We start from the raw sequence: 21,882 nt of genomic DNA, 5'->3' as shown, positions 1-21,882 counted from the left end.
GGACATGCAGAGTCCACACAGAAGGCACTCCAGCCGTAAATTGAACTGGTGAACCTCTTGCTGTAAGGCGACAACACTACCACTGCACTACTGTGCTGTCCAAATCCTTACATTAGTAAACTGCTTGCTGATTTTCTGATTCCTATTTATGGTATGGTTGAACATGTTGTAATTTCATGTTTTGCTGGTAAAGGTATGTAAAAAGTAAAACTAAACTTGTTTACATAAAATGTATTTATTTATTTATTTGTCCTTTGTTAACCAGGTTAGTCCACTGGGCTGGGGGCCCATTTTCAGTGGATACGTGAGGAGAAAAGCTCCACAAACACATGATAAAAAAGATGATGCCATAAAATAATACACATATATCATAACAAAACCAAGTCACATTGCATGATGCCAAAAATAATACACATATATTATAACAAAACCAAGTCACGTTGCAAGTATAAAAGCATAATATTGGATAAAAAGAAAAAAAATAATCCTTGGCATCTTATTTCCTTTGTGAATAAAGAAAAGGGAAAAGGAAACCTCTTTATTTTCCCCTTAATTTCTTCTTTTTCTCCTTTGCCTTATTTTTATTTGCCTCCATTTGTCTTTTTAAGGATATAATGAACCAGTACATATCCTCTGTTTGTTCCAAAAATGTGTTAGTTTGCAGATATGACAATGCAATGCCAAGATCTTTGAAGAATTTAACCCCATTAGAAAGGAAAATCTTCAGCCTAGCCAGGAACAGTTAATGTACTTTTATCTGCTTTTTCTTAAGTTCTCTTATATGGAGAAGTAATTGTTTCCTTTTAGATATCACTGTTCCTTCTTCTTTAAGTGGTGACTTAGCCTAGACAGCTTTGAATACCAGTTTTTTATCCTGAGATGAAATAAATGTAACCATGATAGACCTTGGGGTAGTACTGGACTTTGATATAGTATTAACCAGAGATCTGCGTGCTCTCTCTATACCAAAAGAGAGAGCTTCAGGCAAATCTAAAGTTTTAGGGAGCCAGGTAGACAAGAAATTAACCACATTGTTGCCTTCAGTTTCTTCTGGTAGACCAAAAATATGAATGTTTTCCTATGGGACCTGTTATCAAGGTCATCTATTTTTTCTAGTAAAGAGTTGTTCTGTTTTAATAGGAATTCAGTATTGTTGTCCCCTTCACTCACTCTTCCTTCCATATAATTTAAAGAGTCTTTAATGACGGAAATCTGGTTTCTCTGTAACAGCAGAGCTTCATTAATTTGTTCCATTTGTTTGTAACATTTTTCTTATAGTTATTTGTTTTGGTGTCCAATTTATCTGTCTATTTTCAAAGACAATTCTTGAATATTAGGCAGTAATGACTGAAGCGCTTTTCTGAACACAGAGTCTTGAGATGCTGCATTTGTATACCTCCTGGTGCAGCAGTAAAGAAATTTTCTCTTGCATATTTTGACAGGAAAAATAGTTGAATTTTAAGAATTTTTTTTTTTTGATATAATCTTTTAAGACATCAACGTTAATTGTAATTCACTTAACTGAGTTGTTTAGGATTATTTAGAAATAAAATTTCCTATCAGAAATATATGTAGTAGCAGAACAGAAGAAAAGTGTTGCTATCCTAGTCTCATCCTGGCCATACCCCCAGACTATATTGTTGTAACTGATGAAATGTATATATTTTAACAGAGGATATTGGAAGGGAAAGGGTTAAGCTCAGCCCAACTAACTTAAGAAAAATAGCCTGAAATTAAAACTTGGTTTAGGCCATAAAGACTTTATATCACAGGTCTGAATGCAACCAAAGACACAATTTGTGTGAAAATCCCAGTCTGGGATCCTGCTCTATTGCCCTTAGTGGTGAAATAATTGCTACCTTGGGGTGCCAGAGAATGGCTTGTTCATTTCTGCAGGAAGGGTGAAAGTGTTGGAATTGCTTACAGTTTCTTGATGCTGCAATTAACCTTAGCTAATGTTCTGCGTGTGTCTTGTGACACATCCTGGCTTAGTTTCTGGTGAGAGGGTAGTGTGGGAACCACATAGTCAGGTGACCAGATATGATGTCATTCTGTAGCCAGCACTTAAATTGTATTTGAATATTAGTGAAAGATGTGAGGTGTGCACTCTGTTTCTGGAAATGACAAGACACTCATCCACTTTCATCTTAGTAAGTAACTTGGGAACAGTAATTATTCAGTCAGTTGGAAAAATATAGTGAGATTAGCTATTTTTTTCTGTATTTGTCTGAGTCTTTCCATCTGTGTTGTCTTTATATTTCATGTGATTAAAGCTTATTGTAAATAAATATTCAGTATCTTCATGTATTTTTTATTATTTATTATTAAATATATCTAAACCTTTCATTGTGGCTAGTCTTTTAGAAAATATTTAAACTTTGAGACTACTTGCATTTATTTAGTGAAACTGTGGCTCCACATTCCTGAAAGTCTTGCTGCTTGTTAAACACTACCATTTGTATAAGTATTAATTTTACTAATTGTAATTGAGTACCCTAGTAAGAGCCTTAAGTTAGCTGGCTTAGGGTGTTTTGGTGGCAGTAAATCTACATTATAGCCTGGGTGGAGGTGGCAGAGTGGATATGCTGTGCCATCCTTTCCCAGGTGTGTGTGTGTTTGTGTGGGAGGGGCGAAAACCAAATCTCAAAGAAAGTGTGTGTGACAGCTACTTTGAACAGGGACAATGTGAGCACTGATTTCACAGAGAGGGTGATGGAGGACTTGGCTTGGTACACCCAGCTAAGGACTCAGCTTTATGGTGGTCAGTGGGGAGTCTTATTTAGGGCCTGGAGAGAAGGCACAACCTCAGGAACCCAAGATAATGCGGGTTTGTGGGATCCACAGCATCTTGCAGTAAATGAGGCATTGAAGAATTTCTACTACATAGTATTCTGGCTAGTTGTGAACACAAATACCTTAAGGCCAGTATAGAACAGAGGTAGGTAGAACTGGAACTAGTGTAATTTGTGGCATTGAAGAATTTCTACTACATAGTATTCTGGCTGGTTGTGAACACAAATACCTTAAGGCCAGTGTAGAACAGAGGTAGGTAGAACTGGAGCTAGTGTAATTTGACATCCATAAAATAACTATATAGCTATATGAAAATGGATAAGTCTTTCCATGTGTCTGGAATGACTGCAACTGATGGATATTAAAATGGAAGCCCTAAAAGGATACTATCATGAAAAATAACCCTTCACCTGAAACCACCCCATGTCCTGGATATAGAAATGGGCATAATTCACAAACTGGGAATATGAACAATCAGTGGAGAACAGCCACAACGTGTATTGTGGCTGCTACATAGTTTCTATACCAAAGACTGCAATTTAAACAGCTGGAAGGGAAAACATCTCACCTTTAAGTGTGAGTCCAAAACAAAAATGGCAGTCAACTTCACAACAGCAGTGATGGCAAAACACAAGAGTTTGGCTTGATTTAGAATAAACTGAAAAAGTGCGGCATCCATTCAATTCTGTATCCTACAAACCTTCTGTTTCAGTGGATAGGGCAGGAAATCTAGTATCTTCCACATCTGCAGTTGAAGATTTGGTCTGGATGGAGTGGACAGTATCCACAAGAGCTACCCACAAACCAGAGAAGGGAGGAAGCCGTGGTGGTAAGAAGGAGTGGCATGAAAGACAGTGAGACCCAGTCAAGTAGCAGCCCCAAAACAGTTTCTGGATGAATAAGAACAGACATTTCAATGTGCTAAGAAGACCAGTGCAGGCAGTGAGAGGCAAAGAGTATGTGGCTGTAGCAAGAGCATGATGAGGACAAAGAAACAAGAAGGCATAATCAACAGTAAGAGCTTAATATGCTAGAGATAGTCAGGGAATGTGATAAATACAGAGGCATAAGGAATCAGCTGCTCTGAAGTTCCAGAAATCAAACATAAATGGAATAGTAAGAAACATCTCAAATCTGTATTCTTATATTCACTCTTCATTAATGAGATATATACTACATGTAGTTTAAACAGAATATATTTGCGTCTCATAATAAAATATGCATTACACTGTTCCTCATCCCAAGTCAGTACATTTTTTAACCCTCCCCCGGACATCATTTAATCAGCCCAGCTCCCTAGCACACCACGTCCATACTAGGTCTACTGATGGGTCTATATTATGAGCACGAAAGGCCTTTTCAGCGAATACGAAAACAGTGACACATATTACGCAAACCGAGAAAACACCGAATGCCCTAAACTGTGAAATTCGAAATGTCGAATCTTCATATTTGGCCCTTCTGTGGTATAACTCCTTAAGGTAAGTGTGCGATAGTTATGGACCCTAGGGTAAGGGTGCGGGTTAAGGTAAGTGCATAGATAGTAATGTATGCAAGGTTTAGTGTAGGGTTAGAAGTAGGGTTTTGTTTAGTGTATGTACGTGGTTTATTTATTTTGTTTGGGTAGGTAGTATGTAGTGGGCGGTGGGGTTGGCCAACTATGACGATTCAAGATTTTGAATTTCGTGGTTTAGGGCGTTTGGTGTTTTTGCGGTTCACGCAATATGTGTTGCTGTTTTCGTATTCACTGAAAAGGTCTTTCTTGCTTATAATATAGACCCCTACTGGTTTATCTTCTACTCTCCCAATTTGCTCCAGTGTTGTTGGGGTTTGTTGTGGATCCTAAGACCATCTTGAGGGGGTCTTTTGTGTTCAATTTTGGGATTTTCTTTCTTTATATGTCCTACCCATTCCCAGCCCCAGCTCATGCTCTCATTGACTACCTCCAAGGGCAGCTCCCTTCTTTAGACCACGCCTCCCCTAAGGGAGTATCACTGATGAATGCCCTCCAACCTGGGATGGGGACCGCTATCCGTCCCTGCCACTCTATCTGTCATCAGGCTGAAAACTGAAACCAGGTCAACTGAACCTTTGTCAGGACTTTATCCTTGTACGCTACTGGAGTGGCTTCCAAGTCCATACATTTGTTCAAAATTTACCTTTGCTTTATTCAATTGGAACTCAATATTTTAATAAATTCTATGCAGTAAATGGTTATGCATATACATTTTAGTGATGCTTTGATGCTATTTGTTATAGCCACACTATGTAAGCTGCACTTGCACATTCAATTGAGTACTTTCTGAATTATTATATTGAAAAATGGTTAGTCTGTATGAAAGTTATCTTTTTATAACACAAGTAGTTTGACTTTTTAATTTGCTCACAAAATAAATAGAACAAAATAAGTTAGTTTAATTTATTTATTTATTTATTTTTGTTAGTTTATGCTGCATTAAGTTAATCAAGTTAATCTATAACAAAGGCTTTTTACAGATAAACACACATGCATTCAGTAAAATTTCAAAACCGTTGCACAGAGTAGTAGTTGGTGCCCTATGGTACAGAAAAGAAATGCATACAGTTGTAATAGTAAATAGTCTCAGAAGGTGTCATTACCATTCAACCTCTTAGCACAAGAAATATGGGCAAAGCCTAAAATCATGGAGGGAAGCCCCAAAATAGTGACATATTTTAAATATTGCACTTATAAACTTAGAAAGTTAATATAATAATGGAATTTGTGTTAGTATGCATTTTCTGAAGGATATAAAGTCTGAAACTCATATGTATGTCATTATTTAATGACATCAATCCTCAGTGATTTGTCAGAAAACCACAAATTTTATGAGGAACAGACTACAAATATGATACAAAAATCTGGATAATTTGGGAAAATCTGGACAGCTGAGATGTACTCATTACGATATTAGTTCTGCAGTATACTGTGCCAGAATATCTGAATGCATATAAATTACCTAGTGAGCAGTAAAATACTTAAAAATGTAAAGAAAAATTGTAAAGCAGGACTCAGCATGTGCACATGCAGAATCATGCACAAAGAATAGGTTAAGAATGTCAGTGTGTGTGTGTGTGTGTGTGTGTGTGTGTGTGTGTGTGTGTGTGTGTGTGTGTGTGTGTGTGTGTTTGTGTGTGTGTGTGTGTGTGTGTGTGTGTGTGTGTGTGTGTGTGTGTGTGTGTATCATTTGATCAAAATCGCATTTGTCTGAATCACAAATGACTGAACATAACTGACTGAAAACACATTTGAATTAAAATGGTAGAAGTGTATAGCTGGTACATTGTGGTATAATTTCTGATCAAAGGATAAAGCTAGTAGGGTACTAATTCTATAAGAGTATGTGTGGACTGGCAATGACAAGCATCATACTGTACCTCCAGATCTGTAGATGTTTGTGTTTGTGCTCCAGCACTGACTCACTGTATGTGGTGTTTTTTCTTTTCTCGATGGTTGAGTGACCACAGATTTAGTCTGTATAAGTAAAGGCATGTGGGGTTCAGAGGGCTGCACCTCCTCTTAAAAAACATTTTTTTTCAGTACATTTGTTATAAAGCATGTTTCTATCAATTGTGATTCAGTCAAATAAGTTTTTAGTCAATTGTGCTAACTGATTTCTCTTTCAGTCAAATGGGTTTTCAATCAAATGACATATAATTATATGTGTGTGTGTGTGTATGTGTGTGTGTGTGTGTGTGTGTGTGTGTGCGTGTGTGTGTGTGTGTGTGTGTGTGTGTGTGTGTGTGTGTGTGTGTGTGTGTCTAAGACCATTAACAAAAAACTCCACTCTGTACTAGCACTCCTTATCCCTGAAAAAAAAAATTGATACATGCATCATCACAGAGACCTGGCTCAGGACCAATGAGAGCACTCCATCATTTCAGAGTTTCAGTACCTACCTCATGTTCAGGCCCACCCCATGAGATGAAGGGACTAAAGGCAGAGCTCTCCATGTTATTAAAAAAATTCAACAACAGACTCATTAGACAAGCTAATATTCTAGAACTCCTTCGTATGCTGCCTACTATTAACAAAACTCCTTATGATATAATAGCTAACTATAGGAACCCCCCCCCCATACCATACCTATTACCTAATCAACATGGAATCCTGAAGCATTAAGCCAAACACCATTCTTCTACGGGATCTCAACTACTCCTTTATTAACTGGGAGACTTACACATTCTCAAACATGTATGACAGAAATTTCTGGACTTATCAGTACAAACCTTATGTACCAGTTGGTCACTGCCTCAACCAGGGACTGGGCTTGGTCCTCACCAATATGAGGCAACTTTGCTCAAAACCAATTATAGCTTCCTCCTTGGTCACATCGGACCATAGATCATCATATTCGCCTTAAGACTGAAGCCAGAAGCATCAAGGCTAATCCACTAAAATTGAGTGATGACCTAGGTAAATTCATAGGTTAGTACTAGGCTAACTACCCTTGCGAGCCATTTGAAGCCTAGCCAATTATCCCCTGTGAGATTCAAACCCTGTACCTTGTGTTTGTAAGGCAAACACCTTAACCATTAGGCCACCCTCCCAACCTCCTTTTTTCATTGATGATCGCATTGCTTGCATGCAATCCTTTACCATTAAATTCTGTGCACATGTAAAGAGCTGCAGAGATACATCTGTCCTCCTCAAAAGTAAATACAACATCAAATTTAAAAATAAGCCCCTTATGGTGGAACACTAATATAAACAAGTTCAATTATAAAAGAAAAAAATAATTGCATGCAAAACTTAATGTAACTCAAGATGCCAATAACACTATTACAAAATGTAACATGCTTCCGGACCCTGATCAAATTGACAAAAACAGATATGCGGTAAAAATAGCCACCCAGGTGAAGGATAACTATGTCAGATATTTAGAGATATTTAGAGACAATGCCCAGCACTGTGCAGAGATAATAGTAAAATATATCATACACTCAGACCCAGAGGACATAGACAATCCACTAGAGGACACATTTATTTATTGGCATTGTCTTCTGGGAAAGTTTGACTGGGTCAAAGTACCCATTTTCAGCGGAGGCCTGAAGACAAAACTTCCAGGAATATAACTTTACATGCATAGTTGCAGTACCATAGTTACAATAACATAGTTAAAACATTGTTGCAATAACATAGTTTACATAGATAGTATATAGCTGAAATAATGTGTGTTACATTATTTGATAATGAAAAAGATCATGAATTTGAGAAACAAAGTGCAGCAGCATAAAAATAAGTGCAAGTTAGTTCAAAAGAGCAGTTGAATAAAAGTATAGTAAAAAGCAAAATAATTAAATGTTAGTGGCAGACACCAGGATATGGGTATGAGCAGGATAAGGTTAAAGAGGTAGGTAGTGGTATAGCAAAGAGTACTTTAACTGTTAGAGTAGAAATTATGAGAGAAGACTGGGAGGGTTGAGAAGTAGAGAAAAAGGAAAGAAGTAAGTGATGAAAGAGAGGCAATGAAACAGGTGAAAGGGAAAGAAAGGTTATAACAAACGTGAGAGGAAATGAGGGTAGGTAGACAGGGAGCTAAAATAGGCTAGTGTGCAGGGTTAGTGGTCAGATTGGTCAGAGCTAAAGAATTCAGCCAGGATTAGTATAGGAACAGATCCAGGATTTAGAATTCTTTTATGGAGTGTTTAAAGGAAAGAAGGTTATCATTTGTTCTTAAGGTCATGTACTTACAGTACCACTCTACTTATAGTAACACTCTACTTAGACCTTATCAGACCCATCAATCAGTACAGTGCCCCTTTGGCATGTATCTTACTGGACATTTGCAACAGTTAGAACACCCACAGAGGCTTGTCACTAGGAGAATCCAGGGTATGAATACCCTGTCCTGCATGAATCACTTAAAGGCTGTCTCTACTCAGTATCTTACAGGCTGCTGAGAAGTGATCTATGCCTGGCTTATAAGGTATCCTCAGTTCCAGCCCTAATGGATCTTTTTGCACATCTGCAAAACAAACAGCACTAGAGACAGTAGATCTAAGGATTTGAACTTGTGACATAAATAGAACATGCTGGGGGGCTGGATGTGCAACTTAAAGGATCCCCATGTTATGGAATAGGCTCCCCATCCATGTGAAGTACAGTTCATGCCTGACCCAATTCAAATGAAACCTTGATCATTGGATGGGAAATCCCAAATCACCCCTGATCTGGCTTCCATGTGTCTGATGGACAGAGGCTGTCAGCAAATAAAATTTTCTCCAGTTAACCCAGTTCCCCACAAATACCTTAGTTACCTCCTCACTACATACTCCCTCCTAATAGATGCCCAAATTGGGATGAGGTGCATGATTGGGATTATAAAGGCCCCAGTGGTCATTAGCCTTTTAGCAACCTATGAACCTACATGAGTAGAAGGGATTTCCTGGTTTTGGCTACAGAATGAGAGTAAAAGCTTTACTCTCATTCTGTACATTGAGATGAGTTGTTTATACACTGATTGGAGAGGTCTTTTGGGAAAGTATTTGTTAGTTAAGAGCAAAGGGCAGGGCAGCCTGCAGGTTTATGAATTATGTTGTGGGTAGTTATTAGTTGAATGTAAGAGAGGTAGTGGGGAAATGCAAGCCATTTAAGAGACTGTAAATCTGTGCAACAAAGACAATAGTACTAACACTGGCCGAAAATCTGACAATTTTGTTATAGCAGCTTTCAATTTTGTTCTTCAAGTTTCTATATTACTAAGGATTGGAGCTCCATACAGGAGCGAGAGTTGCAGATAATTGCTGGAAAGGGTGGTTTTGGTAGATATACTTAGGAATTACTTGTGTCTGTAAAGCATTCCAAGTTTCTGCTGTGTGTGAGTTTTTTTAATGTTTTTCTGTATTTGAAGATCAAACTTTAAATTCTCAACTCTTATCACACCTAATAGTTTGGTGTAGGGCGCTACATCAATTTTTGCGCTGCTTAGAGAGAAGATCGTAAAACTGGATTCATCAGTGCAATGAGTTTTAGGGGTGAAGAGAAGAAGCTTGGTTTTCTTGGGGTTAAGCAGCAGATTGTCATTACTAAGGCAAGTTTCAGTAGAAGTGATTACACTGTGTGTTATTTGGTGTAAGTATGATAGGGTACTTGTACAGCTGATAATTGCAGAGTTATCTGCAAACTGAATTAGTGAGTCTTGAGAGGAGGATGAATAAAGATTGTTGATGACGATGTTAAAGAGTAGGGGACCAATGATGGAGTCTTGAGAAACCAGTGATATTGGGAAGGTATTGAATTAGAGAGCTTTGCCATTTTACGGATTGCTCTCTGTTTGAGAGGTAGCTGGAAAACCACTGGAGAGTTGAAAGAGACTGTCCAAGGATATAAAATTGATGTAAGAGCTTAGAATGAGTCAGTATTGAAAGCTTTGGACAGGATGAAGAATAGACAAGAGACTAGTTTGCCTGAATCTCTCACTTTATTTTCAGTGTCAGTAAAGGAAAGTAGGATAGTGGCAGGGCAAAAACCATGTTGAGTTGGGGTTAACAGATGATTTTGAAGGAGGTGGTTAAGAAGTTATTTATGTAGACATTCTTCTTAGAGCTTTGAGTGAGAGGACAAGATGGGAATGGAATGAAAGTCATTATTACCACCTTTATGCAGAGGAATAATGTAAGATGTTTTCATAAGTCAGTCATAGATTTATTGATAAGGATGCTAAAGGGGTAGGCTATGCCTTCATTAGCTAGTTTTAGGTTTTCTGGTAAGAGCTTATCAGCAGAGTAGAGCTGGATTTAAGCTCAAGTGTTAGTTTTTTAAAGAAAGCAGTGGGGGCAGGTTGTAAAGTTCGAATAAATCAGGGGCGATAGTGAGAGTGGATTCTGGTGAGATAGAGCAAAACTGAAAATAAATGTGTTTTGTGAGAGGAGTGAGTTAGAAATGGTGGTAGGGAGTTTAAAGAGGAGGAGGAGGAGGACGTTTTTATAAAATAAGTATTGAACTTGCTAAGTTTGAATGGAAGACCTTTCAGTATATTGATCCTTTTTGATCCTGGGTTAAGAAGTGAGGTTATTGATAACTAGATTTTTTTTTGAGTTGTGTTTAGAGTTAGTTAGTTAAACACTATTAAAGTTCTTTTTATCCACAGTCACTTGTTTTTTAGCCTGGTTACAGAGTTGTCTGTAAAACTGTAAATGTACATTGGTTTTGTTCTTTTGCCATTCCTTATGTGCCTTATCCCTATCAGTGATGAGGTGTTTACTTATTTATTTATTTTTCTTTGTTTACTGGGAAAGTCCGACTGGATAATACCCATTTCAGCAGAGGCTTGGGGAGAAAAGCTACATTTGCTTACATTGCATTATACTAAGTTTGAGTCAAATACAGAGTAGTTATATTTCTATTTACATTTATACACAAATAGTAGTTACATTTATACATACGCATTCTGAGATTTTACAGAGGTAAAAGTTTCTAAAGAGAAAGGACATGTCCAACTTAGTAGATTGTACAGGCAGCAGTTATGTGTAAAACTGTTTTGTCATTTCAGTAAGAGTTTGAGCATATTATGTTTAAGGAGAATATTTGGATAGTATTGTGCAGTGAAATGTTTTAACTCTGTGATGAGCATGTAAAGGACCAGGATTGGTTAAGATGTTGTTTAAGCAGTTTTTCAGAGAGTTTTATTTGAATGGGGATACTATTCCAGAGTTTAGCAAGGCATTGGGAGTACATCAAGTTTCCAGCAACATTATTTGACTTATTTGTAAGTAATAGGAATTTGGTATTAGAACGGAGGTCCCTTGCTGGACAGTAGGGTGACAATACATTTTGTAGTGCAGGGTATTTTTCTGGACAATGAATGAGTTTGTGTGCTGTAGTCAGATGTGAATATATTAGACAGTTGTGCAGTTTAAGCCAGTTTAAATTAATGGTAAGGCCTATTAAACTCTGTAGATGTGTCACCTTTGTGCAGTGGTATGATGTAGGATTTTTCCCACAGTGATGTGATGTATCTTTCTGCTATGGACCTATTAATTAGTGTAGACACAGGGATGGCTATGACTTCTGCAGCCATTTTTAGGTAGTCTGATGGTAGTTGGTCTACTGCTACACAAGTAGTTTTTAGTTTAAGGAACAACTTCCTTACAAGTGAGGTAGGTACTGGATTAAAACTGAAGAGCTGTGGGAGGTTTTGATTGGACAGGTGGTAGAGTGAGGGAGGAAGATGTGTTAGTGTCTAAGAGAAATAAGATTGTATGAAATAGGAATTAAACTGTGTGGGGATAGGTTCTGTCATATTGTCTGTTTTTGGAGAGGGAGTAGTGGACTTGTCAGGGTGTTGTAATTTATTTATTTATGACCAAAAAAGTTTTGAATTGTTTATATGTTTGTCTTGTAGGTTGGTATAGTATGTTTGCTTATCCTGTTTAACATGGATTGTTACAAGGTTTCCAAGATATCTAAATTGCTGGAGGGCATTTTCAGTTCTATTTTTATACCAGTATTTCCAGGCTTTATCCCTTTTTATCAAGATTTTTTTTTTGTTTCCTTTGTCAGCCATGGTGAAGGTTGGACTTTATGCTTTTATTACATCCTGGTGCTAGATTATTTAAAGTCTGTAAGAATATGTTACTAAAGTATTCTACAGCAGTATCTAGTAGCATTGTTTTAAGTACAGTCCAGTTATATTTTTTTGTGTTTCATTGAAAATATCTTTGCCGAAATTGGTTGTATTTCATATCTGATTATAGATAATATGTTTTCTAGATTATGGTGAGTTCTAATAGCATATGTTTTTATGTGGTCACTTATGTTATCTGAGAGGCAGCCTACTTTTGTCAGTTTGTCTGTTTTTTTTGTAAGAATCCAATCTAATATTGAGTGTCTCCCTGAAGTCTTATTAATTCTAGTAGGTGTGGTTATTAATTGACTGAAGTTGTACAAGTTTATGGATTCAATGGGGGTAGAGGGATTTATGAGCTGCCAGTCTATATTTAAGTCTCCAAGTATTATAGTTTCATGGTTAATTTGTTGGGATATCCAATACAGGATGCTTTCAGCAGTATCAACATTATTCCCTGCTGGTATATAAATTGCTGTTAAACATATAATTTTCCTATTATTGATTTTTAGGAGTGTTATTAGAATTTCAGCATTGTTACATTTGGGTATTTCCCATAGAAGGAAGGTAACGGTTAGGGAATTTTTATAGAAGATTGCTATACCACCTGCACACTTGTTTTGTGTGTCATGCCTGAGCACATTGTATCCTGGGGGGGGGGCGTGATCTCATTATCCTTTATTTCTTTTTTTTAACCAGGTTTCAGTAGCAATGACTGCATCAGGTGTGTATCTAGGAAAATAAGCATGTATGTCATAGATTTTATTGCACATACTTCTTAGGTTCATATTTAGTAAGGTGCGTTTGGATTCTGATTTTTTTTTTTTGCTGAAATATATTAGGTGACTGGCTTATCTTGAGGTTGGAAGTGATAGTTTTATGAACAGTGGGACCAGGGTTGGAGTGAATATCTCCCCTAAGTTTTTGAATTGATATTTTGCAGAGGGAAGAGTGTGGCCAGTTATATTTTAGTCTTGGTTTGATATTTGATTGTAAATTTGGATGAATAGTTTTAAGATATTTATAGAAAAATAAATCAGATGTGGTTTGTTTGTAGAGCCAGGGTGTTATGGAGAAAGATGGGCTAGGTAGATGTTGATATTCTTTGTTAGGATTGGTTGAAGTCATAAGTATTTAAAGGGGTTGGATTTGATAATTGGTGATAAAGGCTAGTAGCGTAAGGTGAAACAGTAAAATAATCTGGTTATGGACATCTTATTTAACTTGGGTTTTATCTTTGTTATAAATTAGGATAAAATGTTAAGATGGTAGTGTGTTGGTTGTAGAGATGTAATTTGATAGTTACAGGAGGCAAGTCTTGAGTGGTAGACTAGAGTGGGTGTTACTATTAGGAGTAATTATATTGATTGTTTTCCTGCTGGAGGGAACTGATGGTATTGGTTAGAGGAATTTGTGGGTGGTGCTATGGAAGTATAAATGTAGAGTAGTAGGGGGAGGGTGGAATTTGGGGATTGGGTAGGGGAGTGGAGTCATTCCAAGTATTAGGGAGGGCAAACAAAGCAGTTTGAAAACTTGTCAAGAGACAGAGAAAGCAATTTATGACATAACGTAAACAGCCACAAATCTGCTGAGAGATAAATAAAAGGAACAATGTAGTTTGAAAGGCCTCTGTGCCAGCAGATGAATGTCTTGGTTTTGTTGTTATAGTTCACAGTTTTAGTAGGACAGTCTAATATCACTTTGAGCTGACTAATGGTGATAACAGTAAAACATTGCACCTGACTGTTTGATTAACTGTGTAATGTAAGGAAGTTTATATGTATTTTGAAAGACCAAAAGCCTACCTCAACCCCCACAAACTAGCAAAACAATGAGAAAAATGTTAGTCAGAATGCAGTAGTTCAGCTCTAGATTAATACTGGCTGAGAACTTAAAAAAATGATTACACAAGAAGATAAATAAACTTAAGGAAGGGAGATAATGGACTGCTAAAAACAATGACTTGAGTACAGTTAAAGGAGAAAGTATCAATGGGACTGCTGTGGTCTAAGAGAGTGGAGTTATTATACCGGACAAAGTTCTTTGTTTTAGGTCACCATAATATTTATAATTTACATACAAATATTGCCCACAGACTGATGTTCAAACTGTAGACCTCACTGTTGCATACATATCTATTTGCTTGCAGGGATACTACTATATAAAAATAAAAACACACTAAAGAGACCGCTGAGTGCACTGAATCAGTCTTGACTTGTATAAATACTAGCTCAGAGTTAAAACTGGTTTAGTAACTGTCTCAGGCAAGGAGAAATAAGAAAAGAGGGGTGGAGACCAAGGGTGACTTCCTTGAAGGCATGCAGTTCCACTAAAGACAGGAGGATATAAATAATGGGAGAAATAAGTATAGAAGAAGTGAAGAAAAATATAAGAGAAATAAATAGTTTGAACAGTAGGAGTAAATATCAGTGTCTATTAGGAAGGACAGAGTAAAAGCTGACCAGCAGGGTGTCAGTGGAAGAGGGTTTATAGACTATAAGGCTATTGCTTACAAAGTAAGACACTGAAGCACATGTCTTCAGACTAGTCAATATGCAGGCTAAAATATACGCAGAAGACTGGTACCTCTAACACTTACTTAAAGTACAAGGCCAGCGGTGGTACACACTTTGTCCTAATTAAATGGTGGTTGGATTGAATGGACTCAGACTACCTATTTGGATGAAACTGCTTTGTGTATACTTAAGTTTCCAGTGAACCTGGTGAAAAAAAAGAGAAAAAAAAGATGTATTCTTAGTTTTGAAATCCATGAGGTATGATTGCTTTGATATTAAGTTCAAATGTCACCCCCCCCCATATTTTCAGATCACATAATTGCATTTACAACCCACCCAAATCTTCCAATAACAAGTCCTGAAGGTGCTGTCCAAGGCCAGTATTGCTATTTCCATCGGGCCAGATAACATACTAGGCTGCCTACTGGTCAGTCTGAAATATGACTTGCCAGACCACCTAATGGTGTTAATCAATATTATCCTGTAAACAGGCTTCATGCCAAATGAATGAAGGATAGCAGCAATCATCCCCTTGTACAATAACCAATTTAGGTAATTACAGACCCATAAGCCTGACCACCCTTATATCTAAGGCTATGGAAAGGATGCATCCATCCATCCATGCACAACACTTTTTTCCTATTTTTACACATGGTGACCAGCCCCATCATCTATATTGCAGCATGTTACAGTACATCAGTACTGACTCTAGCTGTAGAACACCCTGTGACTGTAACTCTACACAGTATTGTGACGCACAGCAAAGCAGCACAAGAATCAAGTCAGAACTGCCATGCATGCATATATGTACATAGGTTATACATGACAGAACCTTAGAAGACACATGGCATAAGTGTCACACAATGTGTCACATGCAGCTTATACATTGCACATATTTAAGCTTACTGAAAACACTCACCATAAAACCCAATACCATATTCATGATCAATTTCAGTTACCCCTCTATTAACTGGGAATCAGCAAATGTGCAGGCACAGAAATTTCTGGATTCTGTAAACACAAGCTCCCTGGACCAGATCATTAATATGCTGACTGGGGAGCAAACATAGTGGATCTGGTCCTCACCACTATGGAGAGCGCTGCACATTCACCCTTGTGTACTGTCCTGTTTGGTGAGGTCAGACCACAAAACATTATCCTTTAAAATAAAAATAAAAATAAAACCCAGAACCACAGTTAACCCTGGAATAAGGCTAACTTTCTACTAGTAAGTGATAACCTGGTACAATCTGAGGACACCCTAAACCCATAGGGCACTGTTGCCTATGCAGAACTGTTCACAGAAATTCTATACAAGCATGTTAATACCTGCATAGAGGTAGCTGTAAGGAGGTACATCCAACAACTGGAATATATGCAAAGGTTCCTCACTAAAAGAATACAGGGTGTAAATAACATATTCTGTGTAGACAGCATCAAGGACATATCCTGTATTCTTTCTCCTAAAGGCTGTTGAGGGGGGAGATGTACGCCTGCCATACAAGGCATCATCAGACTCCACTTTGGTGGATACATATCTGTAAAACAAACATCACCAGAATTACCTTTTCTAAAGACTTAAAACCTTATCTGTGATATAAATAGGACCCGCTGGAGAGACAGGTATGTATCCTGGAGACTACCCCTTCTCTGTAAAGTTTATTACAGAAAGATACAATGAAAATGGTTGGAGCATATATGCTAATTCATAGAGAAAAGGGTATGTATAGATGTGGGGCTTGATTGATTTGTACATGTATTTTAGAAGGGCCTTTTCTATGTTTAAATCATTTAAATTATACTATTCCGATCCTGGGAGGTGGGGGTTCACTTGCAAATCTAAGGGAGTAGTTTATGCAAGTACATGCTCAGCCTGTAATGCCTATTATATAGGCATGACAAAGAGGTCTAGAAGCCAGAATTAAGGAGCATCTTTATGCAATAAAATAAAAAAAAAAAAACGAGAATAAGACCCCCACCTTTGTCAAATTCTGTGTTACATAGTCACCTACAGTATTGTAATATGATGACAATAGTAGGTATATATATCGTAGTGTACAGGGTGGTGTGATATGTTTGACACAATCTGTTACCACAAATGTAATCAATATTGCTCTTATAAACTTAGACAGTTGCTAGAAAAACAGGCTGTGTATCAGCATGCATTTTTCTAAAGGATATGAAGTCTGAAACTCAAACGTCTGTCATTGTTTAATGATCTCAGTCCTCGGCAATTTGCAAATTTATGAGGAAATTATCAAAAATAAGAGGCAAACATCTAGGCATTCTGCGAAGATCTGGACAGTTGGGAGGTATGGAGGGGGAAATGGCATTATCAGAGCATCTGAACATTGTTTTTTTTCATATTCGGTGTTAATGACCAGATAGGTAGCGTATCAACAGCAATAAGAGACACAAATTGGAAATAATGACCAATAGCTATGCATAGGAGCACTCTGCATACCCTTTAATGCCACAGCTGTCTATGCAGACAAGGGAAAGGAGGCTGCTGGATATGTGGATGAATCTTACATCTTGTAAAAGCCTGGAGAAATTAGCTAGTAGTAGCTAAAATCTTTTGTGAATATACATGTGTGTGTGCGTGTGTGTGTGTGTGTGTGTGTGTGTGTGTGTGTGTGGGGGGGGTGCGTGTGTGTGTGTGTGTGTGTGTGTGTGTGTGTGTGTGTGCCATTGTATGACCTTGCCATTGTATGTGAGGGACCGTGTGTGCATGCTTGTGAGAGTCTGTGCGTGTGTGTGTGTGTGTGTGTGTGTGTGTGTGTGGGTGTGTGTGTGTGCACGCGTGCCATTGTATGACCTTGCCATTGTATGTGAGGGAACACGTGTGCATGCTTATGTGTGTGTGTGTGTGTGTGTGTGTGCGTGTGTGTGTGTTTATAGCTGACAGAGTAGGGTGGGAAGAATGATATAACTGATCTGAAAATGTCTTTGTAAGAGGCAAAGATACTCACCACCAGATAACTCAGAAAAAATATTTCAGCAGTTTGGGTTTGCCTTTGCCTATATAACTGTTTTTCACAGACTTCCTTTTCTTTATTTATGAGATAATTATCACTATTCAATTATTTTCAGTCTGTGTGTTTACCTTTCAGTGTATGAAATGTTCATTATGCATAGTTTGTCATGAGCTGCATGAATTCCAGACTTCATTTAGAGCATGCTGGCAAAATGTACTTTTGCTAGTAATCAGAGAACAATCAGAACAAAGGCCCATTTCACATCTTGGGACTCAATTAAATAAGCCTGCAAGTAAAAGAGAGTTACCTGATGAGCAGGGAATGAAAAGAGAGATACTCAGTTGCCAGCAAAGCAGCAGCTGTAATAAAAAAATGTAATTAAACGTTTAGTGTTTATAATTTGTTTATGCATGTTGGGACATTCTGATTGTAAGGGAGTAATGTTTAATTACATTTTTTAAATTTTTTGAAAATATTATGTTAGGGCTCAGATAAGTGTTTATTGTGTAAAAATAGTTATGTTTGCAGTTGATGATCAGTTAGTTTAGCTTGATTATGGTTGCCTAGGTGATAGAGTGGACACAGTGATACAAGCTGGTCATGCAGCACAACTTAATGGCACTTCTTTTTGATTGGCATCTGGTAAAATAGAATTATCCAGCCCACAGTATGCAGCATATGCAGCATTCAGTCAAATGACAACAAAATACTAATTTTCTTTAATGATTCTGCTCAGAACATATCAGTAAAACACAACCCATTTATTTACGTAGCTTATTCCACTTAAAGTCTGCTTCTACTGCCACTTCTTTACCGAAATTGATGGGGCTCATGGGCTTACAGTTTCCATACCATCTCCACATAGTACTGGTTCATTGGCAACATTTGCAGTTTAGATGTTCTGCCTGCAGGAGGCAATGTTTGCAGTTTAGATGTTTTCCCTGCAGGAAGAAAGAACAAAATATCTTTGTTACAGATACTTTTGACAGATCGGCAATTGAAATATGATATGAAGAAATAGAATGAGATGGCTTACACACAATATAAGTTATGAAGATATGTCACTTTGTATGTTTGGCTCAGAGTGACCTGCATGTTGGCGGAGCGGGAGTTAGGAGATATGTACGACATATTTGTAGCACGTATATGGTATACAGGTATTTTACCAGATGTGATATTATTGATTCTGTAGTGTTATGTGAGTAATAAATGCTTTTTTTCTCTGTTTATTTGGTGCTATGAAGTTATATAAACATGGTAAATAGCCATATTCATACTCACTAGCTTATACCACTGCAGTTCAACATTCGAATAACGAGAGTGGTTGCCTTTAATCAGTTGTGTCACATGACTGTCCCTCTGCCCATTCCATGCATTCACTAGTGTCCTTGATGTAGCTTGTACACACTATGGATTATATCACAGACGAAAACGGCAGACTGATTTACTGGTTAGGAGAAAGGAGATACTGTGCAGTTTGGGAACAGAAAATTAGAAGGAATGGTCGGAAAGTAATCTAATAAGTTTCAGCAAAGGTCATTGCTAAAGCACTGGTTTTAAACATAACACCTTTATACAATGGTCATCTGTACAAGAAGAAACTTGATGTTGGGTCATAGAAACCTACAGTGAGACCCACATTGACGAAACATGCCAAATCATAGCTCATAATATCAGACAATGGTTTACTCTGCATGTTTCTTTCAGTATTCCCTACAAAAACTACTGTTAAGGTCATGGTTAGTCATACATCAAAGCACATGAATGTTGAATGCAATGATATAACTCAGCAATATATTGCATTGAACAGTATCAATGTAAGATGAGAGAATGATGATTGTCACTCACTGTATCACTCACTGCTTATTTATTTTATTTAACATTTGTTTTACCAGGATAATCTGACTGGACAGCTGGTGTCCATTTTCAGCAGAGTCCTGGGGAGAAAAGCTCCAAGAAGTTACAATGTGAATACATTGTTATTAAAGAATAACAATTAGTAGAATGCTGACATTTTTAGCAGGCAAAAACAGTTAAATGCAATGCAATCCCGTAATACAGTCAGGAGATCACAAATCTTACAGCACTAGTACAATATATGTACATGAGCTACACAGAGACGGTACATATTTGCAGTATTTACGCAATATGCAATGCACATAGGTGGACCAAGATGACTGTGAAAAATATGCATCAGAGGCCTCAGGGGGTAACCTGCCTACAGTGGGGTGAGGATTCAGGAGTGGTCATTGCAGTTGCAAAGAGGGTTAGCATAAAGATGCGGTTTAAGGAGGTCTTTAAATATGGTTGTGCGAATTTGTAGCCTGAGGTCAGGAAGGAGGGTGTTCCATGCTTTTATGACCTCATGGGAGAATAGAGCTTCTCCAGCGCTGTTCTTGCATGGATTGACTTCAATCAGGACTTTGTTACTGGATCGTAGTTCCCTGCTGGAGTTGTGGAAATTTAACGTGCCAGCTAGGGCTGGGGTTCTCTCAGGATGGTATAGAATTTGATGAGCTATGTTGAGTTGTAGTAGCTTAGTAAGTTTGGAAATTCTAACCAGTGTTGTTTATGTAGGGATTGGCAGTGGTGGGAGTGTGATTTAGCATTGGCTGCGAACCTGGCTATCTTGTTGTAGCATGTGGAGACTTTGTTCAGTTTAGTTTTATTAATGTTGGTTAGAACTGGGGAGGCATAAAGTAATGTTGATAAGAGGTGAGTTCTGGTTATGGCAGTCCTAGACTTGGAGGTTAGGAACTGTTTGCTGCGATAGAGGCATCCTAGCTTTTTTTGGACTTTACAGATGGTTTGGGACATGTGCTTATTGTATTTAAGTTGTTGATCAATTGTGACACCTAGTAGTTTGGCCTCTGGTACTGGGGTGATGGGGGTGTTGCTGGCTGAGAGAATGAAGAAGGTGGGTTCATTGGGCTTAGTTGGGTGGAATAGCATTAGCTGTGTTTTTTTTTTGGGTTTAGTATCAGTTGATGATTGTTTAGCCAGTTCTCTATCTTACTGAAGGATTCTTGGGTATTACTTTGTAGAAGATGGATGTTGGGTGCCGAGCCATATTGTCAGCATCTTGGACAATATCAGCTTTACTAGTTGCTAAATAGAGTTTGTTTGTAAATATGTTAAAGAGAAGGGGACCTAGGATTGAGCCTTGGGGACACCAAATGTGATGGGGAGTGCGGGGGATAGAGAGTTGACACATTTGACAAATTGTGAGTGGTTGCTTAGGTAACTGTTGAACCAGTGCAGGGTGGGATTATCGACGTTGAGTTTGGAGAAGCAGGCAAGGAGTTTATTGTGGGAACCTGTGTTGAATGCCTTGGATAAGTCTAGGAAAGTGGTGGAGACAAGTTTCCCTTGGTTCCTGTATGAGTTTATGGTATTGGAGAAGTTAATTAGGGCAGTGGTGGTGGTGCTATGGGATGGTCTAAATCTGTGTTGGGTTTTAGATAGTAGGTTGTTGGATAGTAGGTGGGTATGGAGTTGGTGGTGGATACATCTTTCTAGAATCTTTGATAAGGGTGATAGGATTGCAGTGTGACAGTAGTTGGAGAGGTCGGTAGAGGGGCCACCCTTGTGGAGGGGGATGATATATGAGGTTTTTCATGAGGATAGAATGGTGCATTAAGTAATAGATCTATTAATTAGTAGGGAGATGGGGTAGGCAATGGCCTTGGATGCAATTTGGAGATATTCATTTGGTAGATTGTTGGCAGTGGGAGTGGTTGATTTGAGTATTGCTAAGAGTTTTTGAATGGTTGATGTTGGTACTGGTTTGAGTGAGAAGGGGGTAGAGTTAGTTTGGCATTTATATCACACAGACAGTTTTCTGTATGGTAAATATCTGTGTAGGTAATGACTTTGCCACTATTCCTTATTACATGTCCATGCTTAGTAGAGTTAACATAACAGATGATGATTATTACATGTCCATGCTTAGTAGAGTTAGCATAACAGATGATAATTATTACATGCCCATGCTTACTAGAGTTATCA

The sequence above is a fragment of the Protopterus annectens genome, chromosome 11.part0 (genome assembly GCF_019279795.1).
Source record: "Protopterus annectens isolate FY-2018-M chromosome 11.part0, PAN1.0, whole genome shotgun sequence".
NCBI lineage: Eukaryota > Metazoa > Chordata > Ceratodontiformes > Protopteridae > Protopterus > Protopterus annectens.
The sequence above is the reverse complement of the archived record's forward strand: the minus strand, read 5'-3'. Positions refer to the sequence as shown.